Source organism: Suncus etruscus, chromosome 10 (genome assembly GCF_024139225.1).
Source record: "Suncus etruscus isolate mSunEtr1 chromosome 10, mSunEtr1.pri.cur, whole genome shotgun sequence".
In the NCBI taxonomy this organism is placed as follows: domain Eukaryota; kingdom Metazoa; phylum Chordata; class Mammalia; order Eulipotyphla; family Soricidae; genus Suncus; species Suncus etruscus.
In genome coordinates this window covers 108372716-108400184 of record NC_064857.1, presented here as the reverse complement: position 1 = coordinate 108400184, position 27469 = coordinate 108372716, and the positions used below count along the sequence as shown (strand labels likewise).

Here is a 27469-nt window from a genome sequence, read left to right as displayed (position 1 = left end):
CCAAAGCCCTTACTTCTTTTGGGGAAGGGGGAGAGGAGTAACATATTTTTCCAGATTGACAAGTCAAACATTGGAGGATGCAACTTTATCAGGACATTCCTGGGGCACTTGCCAAGCTAGAGAATACCAACAGGTGATAGAAAGCCCTGATCTAAGGTCATCTGTAGTTCCTGGTCCTGCAGGTATGCCCTAGATTTTTTTTTAATGAATTCTCTTCAGTCTTTTTTTTTTTTTTTTAATTTTGGAGCCACAACCTGACGTGCTCAGGGATTACTACTAGAAGTACTCAAGGAACTCCAGATCACACTGTTGCTCAACCAAGGTCTTTATCCCTGTACTATCACTTTTGCTCCAAGGGTAAAAAAAAATCCTCTCTTTACATCCAAACATCCTCCGGTGAAGAAAGTGACAAAAAGCACTTTATACAATAGGTTTTGATGTGATTTCACACAAGACAGACCTGGGTTTTTAGTGCACAGATCTATTAAAGATCTTTTGGCCCACTGTGCTGTGGAATGTTCCTGTCTACTCTAATCTATTTAAATGTCGTGAGGGCCGGATTTGAATATCCTTCATCACTAAAGTGCCAGAGATGGTAAAATTTCTAAATCTCAATCATGCTGCAGCATGGAGTACTTCTTCCGATAGGAGAATTGTGTATAAATAAATGCATGGCTCTGGCTACACAGAGGATTACACTTACATAATGCTCAAATCAGAGGACAGTGAGCTTACAGCTATCCTGAGAGGTATTTCTTTTCCTAAGCTTCATCTCTGCAATGTCATGTTTCTCACATTTCTTCTGAATTTAGCTTTCACTTTGTTTGCTTCTCAACCTATAAGTAATGATCTGATACATTAAAAAAAGTCTAAAAGATGTGAGGTCAAACATGAGATTAAAACATGCCTATCTCTTCTGGCTTCTTCAATAGAAAATACCAGCCTTGATTCATTTAAATGTATAAAAAAGTTCATTATGAACATTCTCTGACACAGACCTCGGTAGAGATAATGGCAGAAGAAACCTATGCCCCATCACCCAGACTCTGCCATTCTTGTACCACATGCCCAGACTGTTCACAAGCAAAATTTTTTAAATGCATTCTTTGAGCAAAACAAACTTCTCATTAGAAAACCAGCAGTCTCGTACATAACATTGTTTTTTAAATAGTTTGGTCAGACTTTAATCCTGTGGTACTTACTAGTCATTGAGGAGAATCAGCTCCTTCCAAAACTACTCTAAATAGTACTTTACTAAACTCTGAGCCAGGAGTCAGTCTTGAGCACTGCTCTGTGTGGTCCAAAAACAAAATGTGGAAGACAGATAAAGAGATGCCAAGAAAAGGAAGTGATATGTGTTCAAGAGATAACATAAGTGGAAAGCAAGCAGGCAAAGATACACAGAAGCAAGCAGGTTATATAAGTGTTTAAGAGAGAGCCAGATTCATGTCTAACTCTGATCTCGGAATCTTACCAAATTCCTCACTCCATCTCTCATCTCTCATCTCATATTTATCTCAATGTTGATGTGATATAAAATGTCTGTATAATAGGTGAGCACATATATATTTAAATGCACCGACAATATAAAGTAGCACCATTACTCCCTGCAAAGGCACACTAATAAAAGGGGAAATCCTACATATAAAAACGAGCTCTTATCTACTAGGGATAAGAACTCATACTTGTTTACAATACAAGGATATCTCCCACCTTGAAAATATGTCATGCGGACCCAACTTAGACCCCAGGTGATCAGACACCATCCGTCCAGCCTTGAACCCTGGATCCCAAATATAGAAACGACAAAGATCTTCACAACAGCTACGAGAAACAAATCCCAACTGGGACATCCTTAATACTGCTGGGACACCAACAAGTGCCAGCTCATATGATATCCTGACAATGAGGAAAATGGGAACAACCTGACCTAAGAGCAGGTTATCCTACCTCACCAGCTAATGATAAGACAAAATCAGAAAACTTGTCACCCTTTGGTCGGTCCAAAAGCCAAAATCGCAATTTACAGGTGACTGGCTACTAGAACCATGAATGGACTGTATATATCTTGGAACCAATAAAAAAGCCCCAGTCTAGGGTTTGAATTACAACCTGCACAACAACCATCATTCCCAGTTCCAAAGGTCTGGCTGAGACAATTGCAACGGAATGGGGTTTCTAGAAACACAATGAAAGGCGCTATCCTAGGTGCCACCCTAGGTTCAGTGCAAAGACCAAGACCACCAACCACAGAAGAGGGATTAAAATGACACTGAGGGAACAGAACTTCTAGAACCACAAAGAAAGACTTCATCATAAATCCCACTCCTGGACCTGTGCAGATACTGAGATCTCTAGATACAGAGGTCTGATTTTATCACCCAGGAAGGAGCAGAAGCCTTCCAAACACCATGAAAGCACCAAGGGGAGAGTAAATGAACCTGAACGGAGTCTATAGTTAATCCCATGACAATATACTACAAGGGTGGAGAAACCCCATATCTCTTAGGCCAAGTAAAATCCTTTTCAAATGACCCCAATGGTTACTGTGCCATTGCAGGAGGGGAAAAAAGGCAAAAAACACAAAACATTTTTTATTTTTTTTATATATGTTATTTTTTTAAATACTCATTTTTTTAATTATTTTTTCTTTTTATTTACCTATCTACTTCTTGTCAATTTCCTTGTTTTGGTGTGGTTATTGAAGTTGTTGTCCCCATTTACATTTATGTTTTTTCCTTCTTTTCTTTTCTTTCTTTATATGCCCTGCCATGTTTTTTGTTGTTTTTTTTTTTTTTTTTTGGTTTTTGGGCCACACCCTGTGACGCTCAGGGGTTACTCCTGGCCATGTGCTCAGAAGTCGCTCCTGGCTTGGGGGACCATATGGGACGCCGGGGGATCGAACCGCGGTCCTGTCCAAGGCTAGCGCAGGTAAGGCAGGCACCTTACCTCTTGCGCCACCGCCTGGCCCCACTGCCATGTTTTTTATCTCAAGACCATGGCTATTTTTGTGGTGCTTATCGTTGTTATTGTTGGAGTGCTCACTGGATATCTGACACTTCTTTTTGTACTGTTGGGGTGTTACACCTCATTTTTCTCCTTAGTCTTTCAAACCGATGATGAGAGCCTCTAGAAGGATCCTGCCTATTTTCGGCGTATTAGACTTTTACCCCAGTTTATTACTTTTCTCTTCTTCAAACAAAACCACTTAAGTTGAACTATCTAGTCCTGCCTCCCAGTTAGAGGGGGAAATAAGGGAGGCACCAAGACCAAACAGGTGCAAGACTACTAAGTAGTAAACTAGGTACAGAGGGGACCACATTTTCTACCAGCCCTGGGGGTAAGGGAGGAGGATTTGGGAGGTAGGACGAAAACAGAGGTATAGGGGGGACAAATCGATGATGGGAATCCCCCTGATTTTATGTAAATATGTACCTAAAATATTATTGTCAACAATATGTAAGCCACTATGTTCAAAATAAAAATTATATTTAAAAAATACTGTAAAAATACTGTATATTTAACCTGATGTCTTTTATTTTATTAAAAACATTTATCAAAATCTAAAAAAAATGTCTGTATTGAGAAAGGCTGGTTGTTTCATAAGCTACTTTGTAAGCACCGTAGTCTTCTATGCCTTGGTTTCTAGACTATGTCAACTTAGATCAACCATCAAAACAGCTGCATATAAGTCACACAGTACATGTTTCTATCATTATCTGACTATCTTCAGTGCAACAATCTTAAGAAATTATTTTTTACCTCATATGAAAATAAGATTTTATTGCACAAAAATTATTGCACTAAGAATAAGATTTTGCATATAACTAATTACTACAAGCAATAATAATATATTGCTCCCAGATTCTTATTTTTCTTAAGTAATTTTTCTTTTCTTTTCTTTTTTTTTTTTTTTTTTTTTTGGTAACAGGGAATGGAATGAATCTATTAAGCCAAATACTCCTCACCCTGACCTGGAAGCTAGCACTTAAGAATTAAGCAATGCTGCCCACACTGGAAGCAATCCTGGGCCATAAGTCGCAATTCTTTTGCAACTGGTCTAGTATTGCCTTTCATTTTGCCTTTATTGTTTACTATCAGCTATGTAGGGATCACTTCCCCATGTGGGATAATGGTAATTTTTAATGCATTGAAATCTTTTATTTACTATCCGTCATTAGTAAATGTTTGGTTTATATATAGGTATTTCATATTCCTATAAATTCAGAACTGTGTAATAATTTGGGAGACAAACAGGAATCACAAGGGGAAAACTTGTCTCAAGTCCTAATAAAGCTCTCCATAATCAAATGAGAACAGGGAAGCACAACTTGGTAGATGACTAGACTTGACTCAACATGCATCAGGGTGAGTTTGTTATATCCAGAGTGGGCACCTGTGAGCTCATGGTTACAAATGACCTTGTCACAGGCAATGAAAACATTTCTGTGACTGGAAATCACAACAAGGAGGATGGCTGAAAAATTAAATCTAATGGGTTCTTGTTGCTTAGGATAAAAATTTCCAGGGAGAGTATCATACAGAGTTTTCAAAGGGTGCTTTTTTTAAATCACTTTATTTAAACACTGTGGTTTACAAGGCTGTTCATAGAACAGTTGTTTTTTTTTTCATTTACTAAGTTATTCATGATAGAGTTTCAGTCATACTGCATACAATACCTTCCCCAGTGCACATTTCTTGCCACCAAAGATCCCAGTTTCCCTTCTGCCCTCCCCACTACCCTCTCACCTGCCTTCTTTTTTGCAGACATTTTTTTCTTCTCTCTCTGTCTCTCTGTGTCTGTCTGTCTGTCTGTCTGTCTCTCCCCCATCTCCTCTCACTTCCTCAAAGGGTGTTTTATCTCAAATAACTGTGGCATATAAGGTGCAATGCTCTGGGAAACAGCAGAAAACTCAAAAGGTAGTTGTACTGGAAATAAAAACCATATACAGGGACTGGAGCACTGGTGCAGTGGTAGGGCACTTGCCTTGCATGCAGCTGACCTAGGATAGACCGTGGTTCAATACCCTGGTGTCCCATATGGTCTCCCAAGCCAGGAGAGATTTCTAAGTGCATAGTTAGGAGTAACCCCTGAGTGTCATGGGTTGTGCACCCCCACAAAAAAATTGTATACAGTCAGAGATCTCTATGAAAAGTTTTAAGATTTTTTTCAGAAGAATAGGAAAAGCTTTATTTTTAAGATCAATATGATTTTATATATGAAATTTTTAATGGACACTCAAAATGCAGTAATATTGCAGGCTACATTCTATGATGTATATGCTACAGCTTTCTAAGTTCATATGCATGTATGCACACACACACACACACACACACACACACCACCTTGCAAAAAAAATCTTCAGCCTTGTTTCCTATTTGTCAGAGAATGTCTGATCATGATCAGAAAGTTGATGAAGAAAAAACATGCCACCAGGCTTCTCTCTCAAGATGATAGAAGGAGAATCAATGTGCAGGCCCATCTGTGGCTTAAGTAAGGCCAGGGTGCTCTGTCCTCAAACCAAATGTGATGACACTCCATTCTATTTTCCTCTCCTGAGCAATCAGGTCTTTTCTCATTCCCACCCAAATCCTCTGGGGTGAACCTAATTTCCACTAAAAATAATCTTGGAAGTCCAATATAGCTCCTTATGGCAAATTCTATTCTAATTTTGAAAGGTCCCCAAATTGGGAAAATAAGCTAGTTCACAAGTCCTCAGAACTCTCATCCTGTCCTCTCCTATAAACTCAGCACCAAGTTGTAGACAATGCCACAGTTGGACTGAGGGAGAGCCACTGCTCCTGTCTTTACCTCTTTAACTCTGGTGGGCCATCTAACGTCTATCCCTCCATTCAGCATTCATGAAGAATGTGTCCAATGGTAAGTTCTTTTCCCCCTTGTGACACCTTCCTCAGTCATGTTTGCACAGGAAGAGAAATAACCTTGAGTTCTACTGGCCTTGATTCAAATTCAGTTTCTACTTGCAGGATTTTGAGCCAGTTCCTTGAGTTCATTGCATCTCACCTCAGTCATCAATGAGACCAGACACTAACACCTACTGTGCAGAAAATTAGACAAGAGCATGTGCTTGGACAGATATTGAGGAAGGTGTCCAGTATATCTAAAATCCCTGATGACTGGTAAAGCAGGATGATTTTCATTGTAATTAGACACTTTCACTAATCATTTCTTAAGAACTTGTATCTATCTCTAAACTGAAATGCAATGTAATGTAGAGTATAAATATTATTTTGATACTCTCTTTATAGCCTGTGAAATACATGGCACACCATAGAGTAAATTAAAATGCTGACTAAATGATATGAATAAAGGATTTTCTACAGGAAAGAAACTGCAAAACATCTAGGAAATAGAAAAAATATTTGATCCTTTTCTGGTACTAATGGAAGCATCTGTTTCACGCTGATGAAAAAAGAATCTATTCTTTCAGTACATGGACATATCCATTAATTAGCCTTGACATTCTTTTAAAAAAATGAAAACATGCTTCCAAAGCACTCTAATGAATGTGTGATCAAGGGATCAAGTACTACAGACTTACAACCACAATACCAAGGAATAATGAGCAAAGCTCCTGGGTGCCTCTTACATTTAATCAAATACAAATATTGAAGGACCAGTAATTTTCCCTTTGCTGCTTTCAATACTATCACATATGTTAACTGCCTCTATGAAAACAGCAAGTGAGAATTTGCTGCATGGCTTCACAGTTCTGTTTTCTAAAGAAGAATGCCACATTAGATCTGACTGGGCAACATGTTTTCAACAATTTTTGTCCCTTATCAACAAACATCTGTGGGGTTTCAGTTTTTCTTAACAAAGGAAATGAAGTGGGGCCATACAGTCAAAAATCCCTGCCCCCAAACAGCAGGGAACTGAGAAGAAAAGCAATAAGAACACAATGTCTAGTGTGTTAAGTGGTGGAAATAAGCAAGATGCAGTAAGGAACCCAGAGAACAGAGCAATGAAGTGATGGCTGAGGAGAGGGTAATAAAGACTGAAGTCAAAGAAAAGTCTTGCAGACCCTGACCAGGAAGCACTTGGTTAAGAACAATGGCACAGGCAGCTTTGGCAACAGATTGGTATATTCTGGTGATCATGTGAAGGACAGATTATAGGAACTAAGGACAGAAACAAAACTCCAAATTCAACTAGTTCTATAAGCAGATGAGGGGATGGTGGCCTGGTAAAGAACTACTTCCAGTTGTGTTCCTACACTGGAAATAACATCATTTATTGATAGCCTGTATGTGGGGCAAGAAGGAAGGAGTCTAGGTTAACAAGGTTTTTGCCAAGACTGAAAATAGATATGGATGGACCCAGTGAGTTCCAAGTTCCTCCATGTATTTTTTTCTGAAGCCCCCAAAATACTTTGCCAAAGCACACTACCTCTTTCAGCCTGCAAATAAGTTATTTGGAGGACAGTACTCCACATTACTGCTTATCAACTCATATCAGAGAGTATGCATAAAATACACACACACAAACAAAAACAAACACTAAAATTCTAAAGGGATGATTATTACCCAGTTACTAGAAGATATCTGAACATCAGCAGTAACTTGATCTCCCTGAGATTTTTATACACAACAGTGGGTGGTCACTGTTTCTGGTCACTGTTTACTGTCAAAAAAGGAAGTAAAATAAAAAAGAAAAATATAAAAATATTAAATATATAAAATGTATCATGTTATGTAATATATAAAATATATAAATATATAAAAATACAAATATAAAAGTCAGTTTATTATGTGGATTCTTGTAGTTAAATGCATGGACTGTTGCTTTAAATCTAATACTTTGGGTTAACCAAATAAACTCAAACCAAATATCATCTAAGATTGGTCCATCTTAGCAAGATGAGAAAAGTCAATGTTACTATTCCAAAATGATTCCTAGAAACAGTTTATTAGCAATAGTGTTTCAACTGATCATCTAAGGAGATGCAAAGGCTAAGGAACCTTTCAGTCAAGTACAGAGTAGAGATGAGATGGGTCCAAATCAAAAACAAAAAAGGAAGAATTTTAAGACTGACTCTGAGCTGTTGTATGTTATGTGTAGCACATACAAAATGTAGGAGAAAAGAAACATGAATTCAGGGCCCAGAGCAGTGGTGCAGACGTAGGTCATTTGCCTTGCACGCAGCTGACCTAGGAGGGACTGCGGTTTGATCCATGGCGTCCCAAATGGTCTTCCGAGTCAGAAGCAATTTCTGAGCACATAGCCAGGAGTAACCCCTAAGCGTCACCAGGTGTGGCCCAAAAACCAATAAACAAATAAATAAATGAACAAATATACACGAGTTCATAAGTTCAGTCCTCCAGATGAGTTACTTGTTCAGGGAAACTCGTCAGGAAGAGTCTTCTAGAATTCTGTGGTCTGGGACTAAGAAAAATGTGTCCACATATGAATTCTACATAGTAAGTGCCCCCATTTACTCATGGAACCAGCTTCTTCCATAACCTTCTGCCTCTAAGCATCCTTCCCTCTCCATGCACCATCTCTGCTCCCCACTTTCCCTCAGAAAGATGGCCCAGGTCTGTGTAGGTCCACAAGGTAGACGTAATAAGGACAGGGGAAAGTCATGTTGAAGGGGATGGAGGCTGGGGGAGCAGTTAAAAGGATTGTTTAGGTGCTAGAATCTAAATAAAGATGCCGGCTGTGGACATGAATAAATAGCTGAGGTAAGGATCTGTGCTTCTACAAACCAAATAAAATAAAATAAAAATAAATAAAAGAGAAGAGGCCCTCAGCATTATTATCCAAAAAAAGGGGGAAAAAACATTACTTAAGTCATTTGGAGTTTTTCCCATTTTAAAAGTTGTAGAGATTTTGGACTAAAAATATATATTGTGGACTGCAGAAAATAATCTGAGCTCTATTTTGGATCATAAGACCTGCTTGTGGTCTTATTCAATGATTAGAACTCCATCTAAAAATGATGACAACAAAATCAAGATCTACAACAAATTATATACAAAGGGGATTAGTGGGATGCATGCTGGAAACAGGGGTGAAGGAAGGTCAACACTGGTGGTGGGGAATTGCCCTAATTCACTGTCACTATGTACCTTAAATATAACTGTGAAAGACTTGTAATTCACATGGGCCTCAATAAAAATTAATAAAATGTATTAAAAATTAAAAATGACAAGAAAGCAAAAACACAAAACCAGATTTGTAAAAATAATACATCTGGGGTCTGAAACAGGGAACTTAGCAGCTAGGAGCTGAGTTTCTGAAGTGGTTCTCTAATGGACAGGAAGAATATTAAGACAGCCAGTAAAGTTCAAATAGAGTTGTGCCTTCGTATTGTAGTTACAGTTAAATATTTCCAAATTGCAGCTGGAGAATAATGAAAGTAAAGCTTCTAACAGGCAAAAAAAAAAGTAACAAAGGGTAAAGTCCAATCCCCTTCTTTCCAAATTTATTTCATCAACTCACATCAAAAATTGTCCTTAAATGTCCTTTTTGCTCTTTCCAATATAACGAAGTCCTAACAACTCTGTCCCAAAGTTCCCTCCATCCTGCCCACCTATCTCCCACTCACTGAGCCAGCACAGAGACAGCTCCAATCCTTTGTCCCTTTACCAAGACATCCATCACCGCTTGAATCTACCTTCCCTTTGATTTCATCAATACAATGGTCCAGATAACCACATTCAAATATAGTCCTCTCTCTCCTTCAACAGCTTCTATCTCAGTATTTTAGCTAAGTCCAATGGCACCTGACCCATAGGAAGAAAGCAACAGTGGTTAAAAATGAAAAGATACAGGTATTTCAGGGGACTGGAGAGAGAGTGCACTTCCCTTGGATGCAGCTAACTCTGCTTAGGTCCGTGGGACCACATATCAACCTGGAAGCTCAGGCAAGTGTGAATCCTGAGCACACAGCCTCCGAGGAAGCCCTGAGTAGTTGCAGATGTGATCCAAAACCAAACAAAAAATGTTAGCTCATTTTTTTGCATACTAACAAAGCTGAACATCAAAAGGAATATGCAGTTTTTGTCACCTTTCAGAGTAACCTCAAAAGACTGAAGAAACATTCACTTTACCCAGTGGTTTTGATAAAATCAATACTTTTTAAAAAGCTACCGATTCGGGGCCGGAGAGATAGCATGGAGGTAAGGCATTTGCCTTTCATGCAGGAGGTCATCGGTTCGAATCCCGGCACCCCATATGGTCCCCCATGCCTGCCAGGAGCAATTTCTGAGCCTGGAGCCAGGAATAACCCCTGAGCACTGCCGAGTGTGACCCAAAAACCACACACAAAAAAAAAAAAGCTACCGATTCAAATCACTTTTGCTAATTTATGAAATCATACGACACCAACATCAATTCAGGAAGATTCACGTATATGTCACTCCATCTCCACTTAAAGGGAATTCATCATCATGAAGATTTTATTATAGTAAGTAATTGCCATCTATTGAATATTTTCCATATAATAACAAAGGAATAAAAATGAATCATTAAGTTCAGCAGATCATGTAACTGATCTAGAGAGGTTTGAATCATTTCTGCAATTAGCAGTTCAATGTAAAAATATTTTATGACAATTATCAATATTTGATTTAGATACTTTTGAGTAATTCATTGTCTGATACCCACTGAGAAGATTCAGAGAGGGTAAAAATCTATGTAAACAGTTCATAATAACACCCACCACAGAACTCTCAATAAAACATAATGGCACTACATGCTGTGGGCTGTATTAGAATCTGAAAATATCCTTATCTCTTTTTTTTTTTTTTTTGGTTTTTGGGCCATACCCATTTGGGATGCTGGGGGATCAAACCACGGTCCGTCCTACGCTAGCGCTTGCAAGGCAGACACCTTATCTCTAGCGCCACCTTCCCGGCCCCAATATCCTTATCTCTAAACCTTGTTTATGATCACTTTTTTTAGTTTTTTGGGCCACACCCAGCAGCACTCAGGGGTTACTCCTGGCTTTGCGCTCAGAAATCGCTTCTGGCTCAGGGGACCATATGGGATACCTGGAATCGAACCCATCATAAGTCAGCCATGTACAAGGCAAATGCCCTACCACTGTGCTGCCAGTCCAGCCCCACATGATCAAATAGTTTGTGTTTTTTTAATGGAGTGAAATCTCTTCTGTAGATATGGTATCTATTTTGGTAGTTGGCTCCGATAGACTTTTCTACCTTTGATTTCTGACTGTATTCACCATTGCTCTTATACATCAGTAACATCTTTTCCTTCTGCACATTAATTCTCATTCTGATTGTAAACACAATGCAGAAAAATCAATGATTTAATGATCCAAAGAGAACTAATCAAAGACTCAGACATATATATGACTTTATTTTAGTTTTTTATAATTTCCTAATGATTTGTGAATCTATATTTTTAGTATCTCATAAAAAAGTCGACTCTCCTTCACTATTTCATCCATTTTATCCCAGAAGATATATTTCATTTCTTTCAATGGCAGTATTCTCTTGAGTACATTTATCACAGCTTCTGCATGTAGTCATTTATCAATGAGAGTTGCGGTAGATGCCATGATTAGGCCATTGGGAATAGCAATTGGTTATTAACACAGAACTAAAAATATACTTTTGAACTATTATTTTATTACCTTTCAGATCCATGCTTTGCAGATTGTACACTATCATGAGGAAAGTATTCCATGTCCCCAGTTTCCCTTCCAACCTCCCTGACTGTGTCTAAGGCAAACATTCTCATTCTCTTTCTTTACTTCTCTTCCTCCCCTTTCCTCCCCTTTCCCCATCTTCCCTTCTCCTCCCCCTTCCCTCTCTCCTTTTCTCTCTTTCACCTTTTGGCACTGTTGTTTGCAATATTGTTACTAAAAGGGTATTGTGTATGTCATTTTACCTCTTTTCAGCACCCAGTTCTTGTATAGAGGGATCATTTCCAATGGTCACTGTCATACTGGGGAATTCACAGCCATAAGTTGGGTCTTTTCCCCTTCCTTTTGTTTCATCCAGTAAAAAGTACAAATACCAATTTAAATGAATTTACTGTCAATTAATCTGACCTCTTTTTCTGTACCGCTTTGACAACTTCTTTTAAAAACTCTCAAGTGAGGGCCCGGAGAGATAGCACAGTGGTGTTTGCCTTGCAAGCAGCCGATCCAGGACCAAAGGTGGTTGGTTCGAATCCCGGCGTCCCATATGGTCCCCCGTGCCTGCCAGGAGCTATTTCTGAGCAGACAGCCAGGAGTAACCCCTGAGCACCGCCGGGTGTGGCCCAAAAACCAAAAAAACAAAAACAAACAAAAAAAAAAAACCTCTCAAGTGAGTGAGTCATCAGCCTATTTTCCTGATCCACTATTTTAACTGTTGCACTTCAAGTAATTCAACTTAATGTGAAATAATCACTTTCATTTCATGTCAATTTTGTGTTATTAAACCTAGAATATTAATAAGAAGCTATATATTAAGTCAGTCCAGCATTTAATAGACATGACCTATCAGGTTGAGAATAATTCCTGTCTACATTCATTTTGTCAATGTTTTCCTGAGTTTTTCTTTTAATATGGAACGCTTCACGAATTTGCGTGTCATTCTTGCGCAGGGGCCATGGCTAATCTTCTCTGTATCGTTCCAATTTTAGTATATGTGCTGCCAAAGCAAAAGCTCCTGGGTATTTTTTAGGAGGGTTGGGTCACACCAGGAGGCACTCAAAGGTTACCCCAACTCTGTGCTCAGAAATCGATCCTGGGGGCCGGAGAGATAGCATGGAGGGTAAGGCGTTTGCTTTTCATGCAGAAGGTCATCGGTTCAAATCCCGATGTCCATATGGTCCCCTGAGCCTGCCAGGAGCGATTTCTGAGCATAGAACCAGGAGGAGCCTCTGAGTGATGCCGGGTGTGACCCAAAAAAACCCAAAAAAAACAAAAAAACAAAAAAAAAAGGCAATTGATCCTGACAGGATCAAGGAACCATATGGGATGCCAGGAATCAAACCCAGGTCATTCCCAGGCTAATAATCCCATGCCGGCCACATGCAAGGCAAACACCCTACCACTGTGTTATTGCTCCAGCCCTGTTAATGTTTTTCTATGCACCTTTCATACCAACACTCATTAGTGAGCCTAAGTTAAGTATTTTTAGTCCAACCTTGTTATAAGGAAATTTGTCTTTATATGAAAAAAACAAACAGACTGGGGCCAGAATAATAGTAGAGTAGGTAGGGCATTGACCAGGATACAATTTCCACATAAGTATGCCAGATAGTTCATAAAGTGGAGGTACTGTCGCAGATGAATGTACCAGCTAACAGTGAGCAGAACAGCACATCCTACCTAACCAAACAAAGTATTAAAAAGACCAGCACAAATTCTTGGTCACTATGTTGATTGGTCACTATGTTTATTTTTTCTTGGTCACTGAAAAGAACTAAGGATGTTCCAGTATAAAAGTGCTTGGTTAAATACCATTAAGAATTGTAAACAGATGTGGAGAGAAAGGAACTCTTATCCACTGCTGGTGGGAATGCCGTCTAGTTCAACCTTTATGGAAAGTGATATGGAGATTCCTCCAAAAACTGAAAATCGAGCTCCCATACGATCCAGCTATACCACTCCTAGGAATATACCCTAGGAACACACACAAAAAAAAAAAAAAAAAAAAAAAAAAACAATACAAAAACCCCTTCCTTACACCTATATTCATTGCAGCACTATTTACCATAGCAAGACTCTGGAAACCAAGATACCCTTCAACAGACAAATGCTAAAGAAACTGTGGTACATATACACAATGGAATATTATGCAGCTGTCAGGAGAGATGAAGTCATAAAATTTTCCTATACATGGATGTACACGGAATCTATTATGCTGAGTGAAATAAGTCAGAGAGAGAGAGAGAGAGAAAAAAACACAGAATGGTCTCACTCATCTATGGGTTTTAAGAAAAATGAAAGACATTCTTGCAATAATAATTTTCAGACACAAAAGAGAAAAGAGCTGGAAGTTCCAGCTCACTTCAGGAAGCTCACCACAAAGAGTGATGAGTTTAGTTAGAGAAATAACTACATTTTGAACTGTCCTGATAATGAGAATGTATGAGGGAAATGGAAAGCCTGTCTACAGTACAGGCGGGGGTTGGGTGGGGAGGAGGGAGATGTGGGACATTGGTGATAGGAATGTTGCACTGGTGATGGGTGGTGTTCTTTACATGACTGAAACCCAAACACAATCATGTATGTAATCAAGGTGTTTAAATAAAATATATAAAATAAAAAAATAAAAAAAAAGAATTGTAAACAACAAAGGTGGTTGGTTTGAATCCCAGTGTCCCATATGGTCCCCCGTGCCTGCCAGGAGCTATTTCTGAGCAGACAGCCAGGAGTAACCCCTGAGCATCGCAGGGTGTAGCCCAAAAACCAAAAAAAAAAAAAAAAAAAAAAAAAAAGAATTGTAAACAAGGGCCGGAGAGATAGCATGGAGGGAGGGCATTTGCCTTACATGCAGAAGGATGGTGGTTCAAATCCCAGCATCCCATATGGTCCCCTGGGCCTGCCAGGAGTAACACGGTGCGACCAAAAACCAAAAACCAAAAATAAAGAATTCTAAACTACAGGTGTATTTTTCAGAAAAGTTATGTTTATGGAAAAGACTTATATTTTAATTTTACACTTTGGACTTCATGCTTTGGGGAATATTAGTTTCCTGCCTTTGACTGGCAGAAGTCAAGAAAACAAAAGATAGCCTTTCCTCTTTTGTTATTCTGTGTTTTTCAAATACAGAAGGGGGAGATGTGTCAGATCAGCCCACTGCTGGGAAGGGTCTATGGTTGGTAATTAAGGCCTGGGGAAAGGGGAAAAGAACAAAAGGAGCAGGAAGAAGATGCAGCCGGAGAGATCAGTTATAGCATGGATGCAGGCTGTTTAGCTTAGAAGCCATGTGAGATATGCTTATGGTGGTTAGGGCCTAAATAAAGCTGGATGTCTCCTGACTCCTATTGACTACCTGTGGTCATTTCTTCACCATCACTCTGATACCTACAGACCCACCATAGGGGCTGCAGGCGCCAGACAAGCTGAGAAAGGCCTCACCATCCATCCATCATCCATGCACCACCAGGACTTTATAATTCATAAGACAACAAGTCACTATGTTGATTTTTTATATTCTCCTGAGATCACTGGATTCCACTTGCTCTCAAAGGTATAAGTCCCTCCAGGGATCTATCTCCAGCTCCAAAGTAGCCTTCCCAACTGTTGGGCACAGGGGACACCTTCAGGCCAGATCAAGCCCTGTCCTGCTATAATGCAAATTGAGAGCAAACTTCATCTCTGCTCTTGTTGGTTCTCCTCACCCAAATCATGGACTAATCAGAAGCACTGGTCCTATGAGGGAATGCAAGCTATGAAAGGGAGTGGGGAGACAACTGAAGGTAGGGCAGAGAAGAAAAGAAATCTAGGAGGAAATAAGAACAGACAGGAAAAAAAAAAAAAGAACAGACAGGAAGCAACAGGGACCAGGGGGTCTTGGGCACATCAGTGAAGTAGAAGGGTGGTGTAACTAATATCCAAAACACAAAGCTCAAAACACTGTAAGCATGAAACCTAGACTACAACAACTCAACTTAAAAATTTGTCTGTCAAGGCCAGAGAGATAGCACAGTGGCGTTTGCCTTGCAAGCAGCCGACCCAGGACCTAAGGTGGTTGGTTCAAATCCTGGTGTCCCATATGGTCCCCCATGCCTGCCAGGAGCTATTTCTGAGCAGACAGCCAGGAGTAACCCGTGAGCATCGCCGGGTGTGCCCCCCAAAAAAATGTGTCTGTCAAGGAGACAGGCTAAGGAGACTGGGGGCAGGGGGGGACCTGGACACTGGTGGAAGTTGGCATTGGTGATGGGATAGGACTGGAACACAGTATTCCTGAAATTCAACTCTAAGTGACTATGAATAATCATGGCCTGCCTTACTAGGAGATGAGAAGAAAAAAGAAGATGAAGAAGAGGAAGAGAACAAAAAGAAAAGGAGAGGAAGAGGTAGGAGGAAAAGAAAGGGGGGTAAGTCCTTAAGTAGCTGGGGTGTGACTGTACTCCTTGGTCTAGATCTGTTAAAAATCATACCCCAGTAAACTCTCCCTTGAAAGAAAATGACCCTTTCCAGTTCATTTTTCTTTGCTCAATCTAAGAAATTCAATTTTGTTAGGGGTGCTTTATTTTAAAAGTATATTATGTAGAAAGCATTCAAAGATACAGTCAAATTTATAAGACATGAAAACCTACTTGCTTCAATCATCATTGTATTCTTCCAAGCCCTCAGTACTGATAATTTAATACTTGCTGGACTAAATGTGAACATAGTTCTCTTTCTCAGAGATCAGAAAGTATCTTGGAGAATCAGGACCTCAGGTTTATACAGACCTGACTGTAAATCCTGTTTAACCAACTACTTTGCTGGTGAATCTACCACTTCTGCAACAGGGGTTAATCCTGAAGCGTTTTGAGATTACAACATTCAAGATGCAAAGACAAGAGTGACTGAGATCAACATTTCAGTATGTAATCCTAGATTACTACAAAGAATCCCAGAAAGTGAGAGATTATCTGCACATAGCTCAAAATCCCTCAAGAAAAACTAATCATGGTCACCAAAGCAGAACCATCAGTATATTTTCTATGGACCAAAATAAAAGCACAAAAGACAGCCACAAGCAAAAGTCCCAGGCCCAACCCTGGCCACGAGCTGCCAGAGGGAAGTGTGAGCACAACCACACAAGGAAGCCATGTATCACACATGTGTCTGTGCAGCAGGGAACATGGAGGTTCAGACATGGCTCCCCTGGACCACAGGTGAGGTGGAAGCACACCTCAACCTGATTGGTTGAACTTCTTTCCTTTTTGTACCACACCCCAGTGGTGCTCAGGCTTCAGTCTTGGCAGGGTTCAAAGACTTGATGCAGAGCCAGGGTTTGAACATAGGGCTGAACTCTCTCCAACCCAACTCTGTGCCACTCCTGCAACAAACCATTAAAATTTAGTGAATTAAAATCACACAATCTGGGGCCGGCGAGGTGGCGCTAGAGGTAAGGTGTCTGCCTTACAAGCGCTAGCCAAGGAAAGGACCACGGTTCGATCCCCCGGTGTCCCATATGGTCCCCCCAAGCCAGGGGCAATTTCTGAGCGCGTAGCCAGGAGTAACCCCTGAGCATCTAACGGGTGTGGCCCAAAAAACCAAAAAAAAAAAAAAAAATCACACAATCTGCTATTTGTTCTGGATATTACAAATCTAAAACCAGGCTACTAAACAATGCTATAAACCTCCTGGAGACTGGAGGGCAGAAGGCTCCCCTCGTTTTACAGCTGCTTGGGGCTGCTCAGATTCCAAGCTTGTGACCCCGCATGATGCCAACTTCCACTTTCTTTTGTCACACCCTTCTGATTCCCTTTGTTAGGAACCCCAATGACACAGATAATCCAGGGTAATCTCCCCACCTCAAAAACCCTTCACCAAATCTCTATGTGAGGTCCCTTTGGTCAGATAAGGCAAAATATCCCAAGTTCTAGAACAGTGTTTTCAACCACTGTGCCGCAGCACACCAGTGTGTCATGAGATATTGTCTGGTGTTCCGTGGGAAAAAATCCAATTTCATCGTAGCATGCAGCTTCAGCATGATTGGTCTACTTGTAAACCAAAGCACATCTTACGAACTATAAAAACTAAAGACAGGCAAAAGCCGGCTCCCTGTGTGTGACACCAGGCAGGGAAAATCCGCGAAAGTACACTGGCCCAGTGGGGCCCAACTGTGAAAAACTGTGAGTGTGACCTGTCTATGTCTGTCTACTGTCCTCTTGCGTGAAACTCTTGCGAGTGGGGCAAAAAGAGGCTCCAGAAACCTCGCTCGCCCAGACGCCATTTTCAGGGAGGGACTACAGAGCATGAAAACTGGCTAAGCTTTGCAAAAGCCGGCTCCCTGTGTGTGACACCAGGCGGGGAAAATCCGCGAAAGTACACCGGCCCAGTGGGGCCCAACTGTGAAAAACTATGAGTGTGACCTGTCTATGTCTGTCTACTGTCCTCTTGCGGGAAACTCTTGCGAGTGGGGCAAAAAGAGGCTCCAGAAACCTCGCTCGCCCAGACGCCATTTTCAGGGAGGGAATACAGAGCATGAAAACTGGCTAAGCTTTGCAAAAGCCGGCTCCCTGTGTGTGACACCAGGCGGGGAAAATCCGCGAAAGTACACCGGCCCAGTGGGGCCCAACTGTGAAAAACTGTGAGTGTGACCTGTCTATGTCTGTCTACTGTCCTCTTGCGTGAAACTCTTGCAAGAGGGCCCAAAAGAGGCTCCAGCGGAGCACGGCCGCTCCGCTTCGCTACGCGGCTGTGCACTCTTTCTAAGGAAAGAACTCCATTGCAACAAGAAGGAAAAATCACACTAAGAACGGCTCTATACCACAGAAGCAAACATTTCTCTCCGGACTGTCTTCTCTGTTGCATGCTCGGGCCTAAGATTTGACCCAGTGTGAGGCTTCATCCACGGAGGACTCCCATCCCTTAGAGGCAAGTCAGCCCATCCAGAAAGGGAGGAGCCAGAGGAGTGCGCTGCCTGCATCATATAGACAATGAATACCACCACAACACGTAGAAAAACCCACAATACAAGTGTGACAATGGGGAAACAATGCAGGCCAGCATCAGACATAGAGAATGAAGATGACAATTCTGAGGACCAGATAATGACCAACCAACTAATCAACCTCTTAGATAAGGACTTTAGACTACCAATATGGAAGATGCTCAACGGACTCCAAGAAACCACGGATCGAGTTGAACAGAACACTAATAAGAACCAAGAAAATATGAAGACAGAAATCACAAAACTCCAAACTGAAATAACATGTCAACTAACAGGACTGAAAAAGTCAGTAAACGAAGTGAATGACAAAATGGATAAGCTCTGGGACAGGGTATCAGAAGCTGAGAATAGACTTGGTGCTGTGGAAGATGAGATACATAACAATTCCATACAGCAGGAGAGATTGGACAAAAAACTTAAAGCAAATGAGCAGACAATGGAAAAATTAGTCAAAGAATGGGAACAGATGAAAATAGAAGTCTATGATAAGATCAAGAGAAACAACTTAAGAATCATTGGAGTCCCAGAGACACAGGAAGAAAATTTCCAGGAAGAATCAACGGTCAAGAATATCATTAAAGAGAAACTTCCAAAGCTAAAGAATATATGTGATCAAATCCTGCATGCCCGAAGAGTACCAACCAAAAGAGACCCCAGAAAAACCACCCCAAGACACATCCTAGTCACAATGACAAATCCCACAGATAGAGACAGAATTCTGAAAACAGCAAGATCAAAAGGGGAAATCACGTTCAAGCAAGCTTCCCTGAGATTTACAGCAGACCTGTCACCAGAAACACTCAATGCCAGAAAGCAGTGGAGGGATATTGTGACAAGACTGAATGAAATGAATGCTTCACCCAGAATACTATACCCAGCAAAACTCACTTTCCGGTTTGACGGAAGAATACATGGCTTCACAGACAAAAAACAGCTCAGAAACTTCACAGACACAAAACCAGTCTTAAGAGAAAAATTGAAAGACCTAATCTAAGACAAGACTACCCAAAAGACACACCAAATTTTGAAATAAAGATGGCATTAAATCCCAGGACAATTCTTTCTCTCAACGTCAATGGACTAAATGCACCAGTTAAGAGACACAGAGTGGCTAAATGGATCAAAAAACTCAATCCAACCTTCTGCTGCCTACAAGAAACGCACCTGAATAGTCAGAACAAACATAGACTCAAAATAAAAGGCTGGAGAAAAATTATCCAAGCAAACAACACCCATTAAAAAGCTGGAGTGGCCATACTAATATCAGATAATGCAAACTTTATACTCAGGAAGGTTGTAAGGGACAAAGATGGACATTTTATATTAATTAAGGGGTACGTAGAGCAGGAAGAATTCACTCTCCTAAACATATATGCACCGAATGAGGGGCCAGCAAAATATTTAATACAACTGTTGACAAATCTGAAAAATAATATCAACAACAACACAATAATTGTGGGGGACCTCAACACGGCTTTCTCAACACTGGATAGGTCAACCATACTGAAACCCAACAAGAATATACTAGACCTGAGGAGAGAAATGGAAGAAAGAGGCCTAGTGGATATATATAGGACACTCCATCCCCAGAAACCTGGATACACATTCTTCTCCAATGTACATGGGACATTCTCCAGGATAGACTACATGCTGGCACATAAAACATACCTCCATAAGATCAAGAGGATAGAAATTTTGCAGACTACCTTCGCTGACCACAAGGCTCTGAAAATATTTGTGAACTCCAAAGGGACTCCGAAGAAACACTTTAACACCTGGAAGTTAAACAGCCTCATGCTCAATAACCAGTGGGTCCGAGATGAAATCAAGGAGGAAATAAAAAGGTTCCTGGAAACAAATGACAATTAAGACACAAACTCTCAGAACTTATGGGACACAGCAAAAGCAGTACTGAGAGGAAAATTTATAGCTTTGCAAGCACACATCAGGAAGAAAGAAGGAGCTTACCTGAGTAGCTTAATGACACAGCTAATAGAACTAGAAAATGCTCAACAAAAGGACCCAAGAATAGGAAGACAGAAGGAAATAACAAAGCTGAGAGCAGAAATCAACGAAGTGGAAACTCAAAAAACAATCCGAAAGATCAACGAAAGCAGAAGTTGGTTCTTTGAAAAAATAAACAAGATTGATAGACCACTGGCAAACCTAACAAAGAAAGAGAGAGAGAGAGAAACTTGATAACTCGTATCAGGAATGAAAAAGGAGAGATCACAACTGATATGACAGAGATTCAAAGGGTAATCAGAAACTACTTTGAAAAACTCTACGCCAATAAAAATGAGAACCTGGAAGAAATGGATAAATTATTGGACTCTTATAATCTTCCACGGTTGAAGGAAGAGGATGTAGCATATCTAAACACCCCCATCACCATTGATGAAATTAAAATGGTAATCAAATGTCTGCCGAAAAACAAAAGCCCAGGTCCAGATGGATTCACTAATGAATTCTATCAAACTTTCCAAGAGGAACTACTGCCAATCTTGGCAAGACTCTTTCATGAAATTGAACAAACAGAAACACTTCCAAATAGCTTTTATGAAGCCAACATCACCTTGATACCTAAACCAGACAGAGACGCTACTAAAAAAGAAAATTACAGACCAATATCACTGATGAATGCAGATGCAAAGATCCTCAACAAAATCCTGGCAAATAGGATTCAATGCCTCGTTAAAAAGATCATCCACTACGATCAAGTAGGTTTCATCCCAGGAATGCAAGGCTGTTTTAACATCCGTAAATCTATCAACATAATACACAACATCAATAACAAGAAAAATAAAAACCACATGATCATATCAATAGATGCAGAGAAAGCATTTGATAAGGTCCAACACCCATTCTTGATCAAAACTCTCAGCAAGATGGGAATGGAGGGAACCTTTCTCAATATAGTGAAGGCCATCTACCACAAGCCAGTGGCAAATATTATCCTCAATGGAGAAAAAATAAAAGCCTTCCCTCTAAATTCTGGCACAAGACAAGGCTGTCCTCTCTCACCACTCCTATTCAACATAGCACTGGAAGTACTTGCTATAGCAATTAGGCAAGAAAAGGATATCAAGGGAATCCAGATAGGAAAGGAAGAAGTCAAGCTCTCACTGTTTGCAGATGACATGATACTCTACTTAGAAAACCCTAAAGACTCTATCAAAAAGCATCTAGAAATAATAGACTCATATAGCAAGGTGGCAGGCTACAAAATTAACACACAAAAATCAATGGCCTTTCTATACACCAATAGTAAGAAGGATGAAATGGACATTAAGAAAACAACCCCATTCACAATAGTGCCACACAAACTCAAATATATTGGAATCAACTTGACTAAATATGTGAAGGACCTATACAAAGAAAACTATAAAACTCTGCTCCAAGGAATAAGAGAGGACACACTGAAATGGAAACGCATACCCTGCTCATGGATTGGCAGGATTAACATCATCAAAATGGCAATACTCCCCAAGGCATTATACAGATTTAATGCCATCCCTCTAAAGATACCCATGACATTCTTCAAAGAAGTGGATCAGACACTTTTGAAATTCATTTGGAACAATAAACACCCTCGAATAGCTAAAGCAATCATTGGGAAAAAGAATATGGGAGGAATTACTTTCCCCAACTTTAAACTGTACTACAAAGCAACAGTTATCAAAACAGCATGGTATTGGAATAAGGATAGGTCCTCAGATCAGTGGAATAGGCTTGAATACTGAGAAAATGTTCCCCAGACATACAACCACCTAATTTTTGATAAAGGAGCAGGAAATCCTAAATGGAGCAGGGAAAGCCTCTTCAACAAGTGGTGTTGGAACAATTGGATAGCCACTTGCAAAAAATTGAACTTAGACCCCCAGCTAACATCATGTACGAAGGTAAAATCCAAATGGATTAAAGACCTTGATATCAGCCCCAAAACCATAAGATATATAGAACAGCACATAGGCAAAACACTCCAGGACATTACAGGCATCTTCAAGGAGGAAACTGCACTCTCCAAGCAAGTGAAAGCAGAGATTAACAGATGGGAATATATTAAGCTGAGAAACTTCTGCACCTCAAAGGAAATAGTGCCCAAGATACAAGAGCCACCCACTGAGTGGGAGAAACTATTCACCCAATACCCATCAAATAAGGGGCTAATCTCCAAAATATACAAGGCACTGACAGAACTTTACAAGAAAAAAACATCTAACCCCATCAAAAAATGGGGAGAAGAAATGAACAGACACTTTGACAAAGAAGAAATACACATGGCCAAAAGACACATGAAAAAATGTTCCACATCACTAACCAACAGGGAGATGCAAATCAAAACAACGATGAGATACCACCTCACACCCCAGAGAATGGCACACATCACAAAGAATGAGAATAAACAGTGTTGGCGGGGATGTGGAGAGAAAGGAACTCTTATCCACTGCTGGAGGGAATGCCGTCTAGTTCAACCTTTATGGAAAGCAATATGGAGATTCCTCCAAAAACTGGAAATCGAGCTCCCATACGATCCAGCTATACCACTCCTAGGAATATACCCTAGGAACACAAAAATACAATACAAAAACCCCTTCCTTACACCTATATTCATTGCAGCACTATTTACCATAGCAAGACTCTGGAAACAACCAAGATGCCCTTCAACAGACGAATGGCTAAAGAAACTGTGGTACATATACACAATGGAATATTATGCAGCTGTCAGGATAGATGAAGTCATGAAATTTTCCTATACATGGATGTACACGGAATCTATTATGCTGAGTGAAATAAGTCAGAGAGAGAGAGAAAAACGCAGAATGGTCTCACTCATCTATGGGTTTTAAGAAAAATGAAAGACACCCTTGTAATAATAATTTTCAGACACAAAAGAGAAAAGAGCTGGAAGTTCCAGCTCACCTCAGGAAGCTCACCACAAAGAGTGATGAGTTTAGTTAGGGAAATAACTACATTTTGAACTGTCCTAATAATGAGAATGTATGAGGAAAATGGAGAGCCTGTCTAGAGTACAGGCGGGGGTCGGGTGGGGCGAAGGGAGACTTGGGACATTGGTGATGGGAATGTTGCACTGGTGATGGGTGGTGTTCTTTACATGACTGAAACCCAAACACAATCATGTATGTAATTAAGGTGTTTAAATAAATTTAAAAAAAAAACTAAAGACAGAGACTGAGAGCTGTTGATGAAGAGCTACATGTGTCTTTCTTCAATTCCTGCCAGAATATCAGCTTTGTGCTCAAACAGGCCCAGGTTTCATACTAAGTAAACAGAAATATGAACAATTATAAAATACTTTATTATTTCATAATAAAGTAATAATAAAATAATTTCTTTTTTGAGTTCTATTCAACAGAATTACTTTATATATAGTCAATATAGGCACAGAGTTAAAATTTTTTTAACAATTTCTAATGTTGATGTGCCTCATTTTTTTTTCATGAAAAAAAAGTGTGCCTTTGCACAAAAACGGTTGAAAAACACTGTTCTAGAAACTAGAGTACAAACATACTCAGAATCCGAATTTTTTTTGCTTTGTACATTCCACATTCCAGTCAATGCAGAGAAATGATACACTAAGGACACAGAATCTTTTTCTACCCATCAAGCCAATGGAGTCACAAGGCAAAACTGGGAGATTTTCTTCAGCACTGCTGGGCCAAGGATTTTGAAAGCTGTCAGAATCCTGATCAAAAGTAAGACCTAGTATTTCTTTAAATGAAAAGAGACTAAAAAAACAGGACAGCAAAAGACACAAGTGATGAATCCTTGAATTAAGTCAATATATCCAGATACCAGATGGTATCAATTTGCTGAGTGGGATACATCCTTACTTTACAAGTTTTCTTTAAATCTGATATTATAGTCAAAATAGAATGTTAAAGTAAAAAAATAAAATATAATACATGAAAAAGCACATTGAACATGCTTCCCAGGACTATGAGCAATAATAGAGTGGGTAGAGTTCTTGCCTTGCATACAGCCAACTCAGATTTGATCCCTAGCATCTCATATGGTTCCCTGAACCAGTCAGGAGTGATCACTCAGCACAATGGGGTTTGGCAAAAAAATATATTTGCCCTGTTTCAGTATTCCAAAGCAAAGGATAAGGCTACTTAACAGTTTGAAATTTCCTCCCATTCTTTCAGTCTCCTTTGGACTCTCTTTACCGTTGTCTGAGATCATTTTGGTAAATAAATTAGGCACAATAAGCTATGGTGTCCTAGAGCAGGACAGAGGTTGGTTTGTAAGTCCCAATGGGTCATGTACCATGGAATGTCAGTTCTACCAGAAGAGTAAGAGTGAAACTCCTACAGGCTCAGAAATCTACATGCTAAGCCTAGTGTGACATCATCCCATTGTGACATCAAACCTGATGTGACAACTCACAGCTTTCCCAGACCTTGGCATGACCCTACCCTGAGGCCATAGACTATTTCAAGGTTCTGAAGTGGACACTGTGGCAAATACAACTGGGCTGTATCAGGCCCTGTCTGCACCCTGAAATCAAAATTAAGAGAAGAGAGAGATTTTAGCAGAATTCACCAAATGTGTGAGTATAGATGAACAGCAGGATTTATCTTTTCAGTAAGAATGAAAAAACAGAGTATGAAAGATTTTGGTTATAAGGTGAAAAGAATTTGCTCAGTGTCTGAATGTTTTCTAAAAAGTAAAGAAAATAGTTTGCGCAGTCCTCAGCAGAACAAACACAGAAAAACACCTGAAGAGATCCAGAAAGGAAAGAATAATCACACACCCAACAGGCAGCTGAGTTTTCAGGCCTAAGCATTAGAGACAGGCCAATGGAAAGACGAAGAAGGCACAGGTGAGTGAAAAGTTCAAGGAGAAAAAGGGTCTTCTGGCATAGCTGGGTACCCTCTTCAGTGATCTGTGGCAAATATCTCCACCATTTCAACCCTCCTAGGGGATATAATTACAGCTTCTGATGACCACAGAAATATGATTGCAATAGTTCTAATACTGAAACTACAACTGAAAGCAAAAAATGAAATGATTAAAACCCCATTCCCCTTGAAGCCCAAGAGACAGCAGAGGGTTTAAAGAACTTGCCTTGCATGCAGCTGATCCCCATTTTGATCCCTGGCACTACATATGGTTCACCAAGCGCCCCCAGGAATTTCATCTGAGCACAGTCCCAAAAATAAATCCTGAGAAATGCCCAATGTGGTCCGAACTCACTCTCTACTCCCTCCAGCCCCAAATAAGCAAAACCCAACAATTGATATCCAAACCAGGGATGAAATCCAGTTCAATCACATTTAACAATTGGGTTACAATTAGTTAATTGGGTTACTCCACTTCCAGTTTCTTCATGATCTGCCCTTAAGTTTCCAAAAATTATCCACCGAAGATCTAGTTATTACCATGAGGTGTCTGGCCAACAATAAGTACTACCTGATCTTCAATCACCCGTAATCTTCCATTAGCCTGATGAGGACTGCCACAAATTTTCTCTCCTTTCCACTTGTCACTCTGTGCATTAGTATATTCTTGGCCTTTTTTCTAATGATTTTTTAACTTGGAAATACGAAGTTGAATAGTCAAAATAGGTTATTTTTATTAAGTAACACGTCTTCATACTTTATAAAAATGACCAAGAATTCACAGCTGTTTCATTTTTAAAACTACTAAAGATTAATCAAGGCTGTCTACCACAGAATAAGATTATCAGCCTTTCTTCTTTGACATCTGAGGGTCTGGGGGCTGCTGGTCAGGCATAATTGCAGAGCTACAGCGTCCAGTGAAACTGATTAAGAGTAAAAGGCCAAGAATTATGCAGTGAAGAAAGGGCAGGGAAAGGGAGAATGAGAGGAAATGTAAAGAAGAAGAGGATAACAAAGAAGTATAAAATTTGAGTAGTGAGACAGAGGAGAAGTAGCAAAGAATTTTTCAGGAGCCAAAGATCACCGAAGTGAAAGCCCCACAGGAATGCTGTATATCACTTTATGTATTCCTTCCCATTTTTACTTTTTTGGGTTACACCAGCAGTGCTCAGGATTTGTATTCAGGAATAACTCCTGGCTGGGACAATAATGGATGTCAGGATAGAAACCAGATCAGTCTTATGCAAGGCAAGTGCCCTACCTCCTTTATTATTGTTTTGGCCCCTCCTCCTCTCTTTCTGTTTTTGTTTGTTTGTTTCTGAGTCACACCTGGCAGTGCTCAAGGGTTCCTCCTGGCTCTATGCTCAGAAATCACTCCTGGCAGGTTCAGGGGACCATATGGGATGCCGGGATTCGAACCACCGACTTTCTGCATGAAAGGCAAAAGCCTTACCTCCATGTTATCTCTCTGGCCCCCCTCCTCCATTCTTTCCAAAAGACTTTTTTAGCAAAGACTTCTACTATATCTGATGACTTCTTGAAAGGCCACATTTGGTTCTTTGAAAAAACTAAAGGAAAAAACTAAAGGCATTCTTTATCTGTTGTATACCCATTCCAATATTCATTTGGGATAAATACAGTACAATTTTGAGTGACTGGATCCTCAACTCTAAATTCAAAAGCCACATTGGCATGGATCCCTGTGACAGTGATCAGATCTCATATGATCTTTCCAACTGGGCATAATAGAAATTACTGCCCTTACAAACCAAGATTCTAGGGGCCGGGAAGGTGGCGCTAGAGGTAAGGTGTCTGCCTTGCAAGCGCTAGCGTAGGACGGACCGCAGTTCGATCCCCCGGCGTCCCATATGGTCCCCCAAGCCAGGAGCGATTTCTGAGCGCATAGCCAAGAGTAACCCCTGAGTGTCAAATGGGTGTGGCCCAAAAAAACAAAAAAAAAACAAAAACAAAAACAAATCAAGATTCTTGGATGGCATAGC

General features: G+C 40.2%; 1 protein-coding gene and 1 non-coding gene across 5 annotated transcripts in view; both read right to left on the bottom strand.

Annotated features, from left to right (window-relative positions):
• AMPH (amphiphysin) overlaps window positions 1-27469 on the bottom strand; it is a 280138-nt gene that overhangs the window by 226889 nt on the left and 25780 nt on the right. The window lies entirely within an intron of this gene.
• LOC126021634 (U6 spliceosomal RNA) lies at window positions 12539-12642 on the bottom strand. Its single transcript, XR_007500133.1, has one exon. It is a non-coding gene; the product is annotated as a U6 spliceosomal RNA (small nuclear RNA).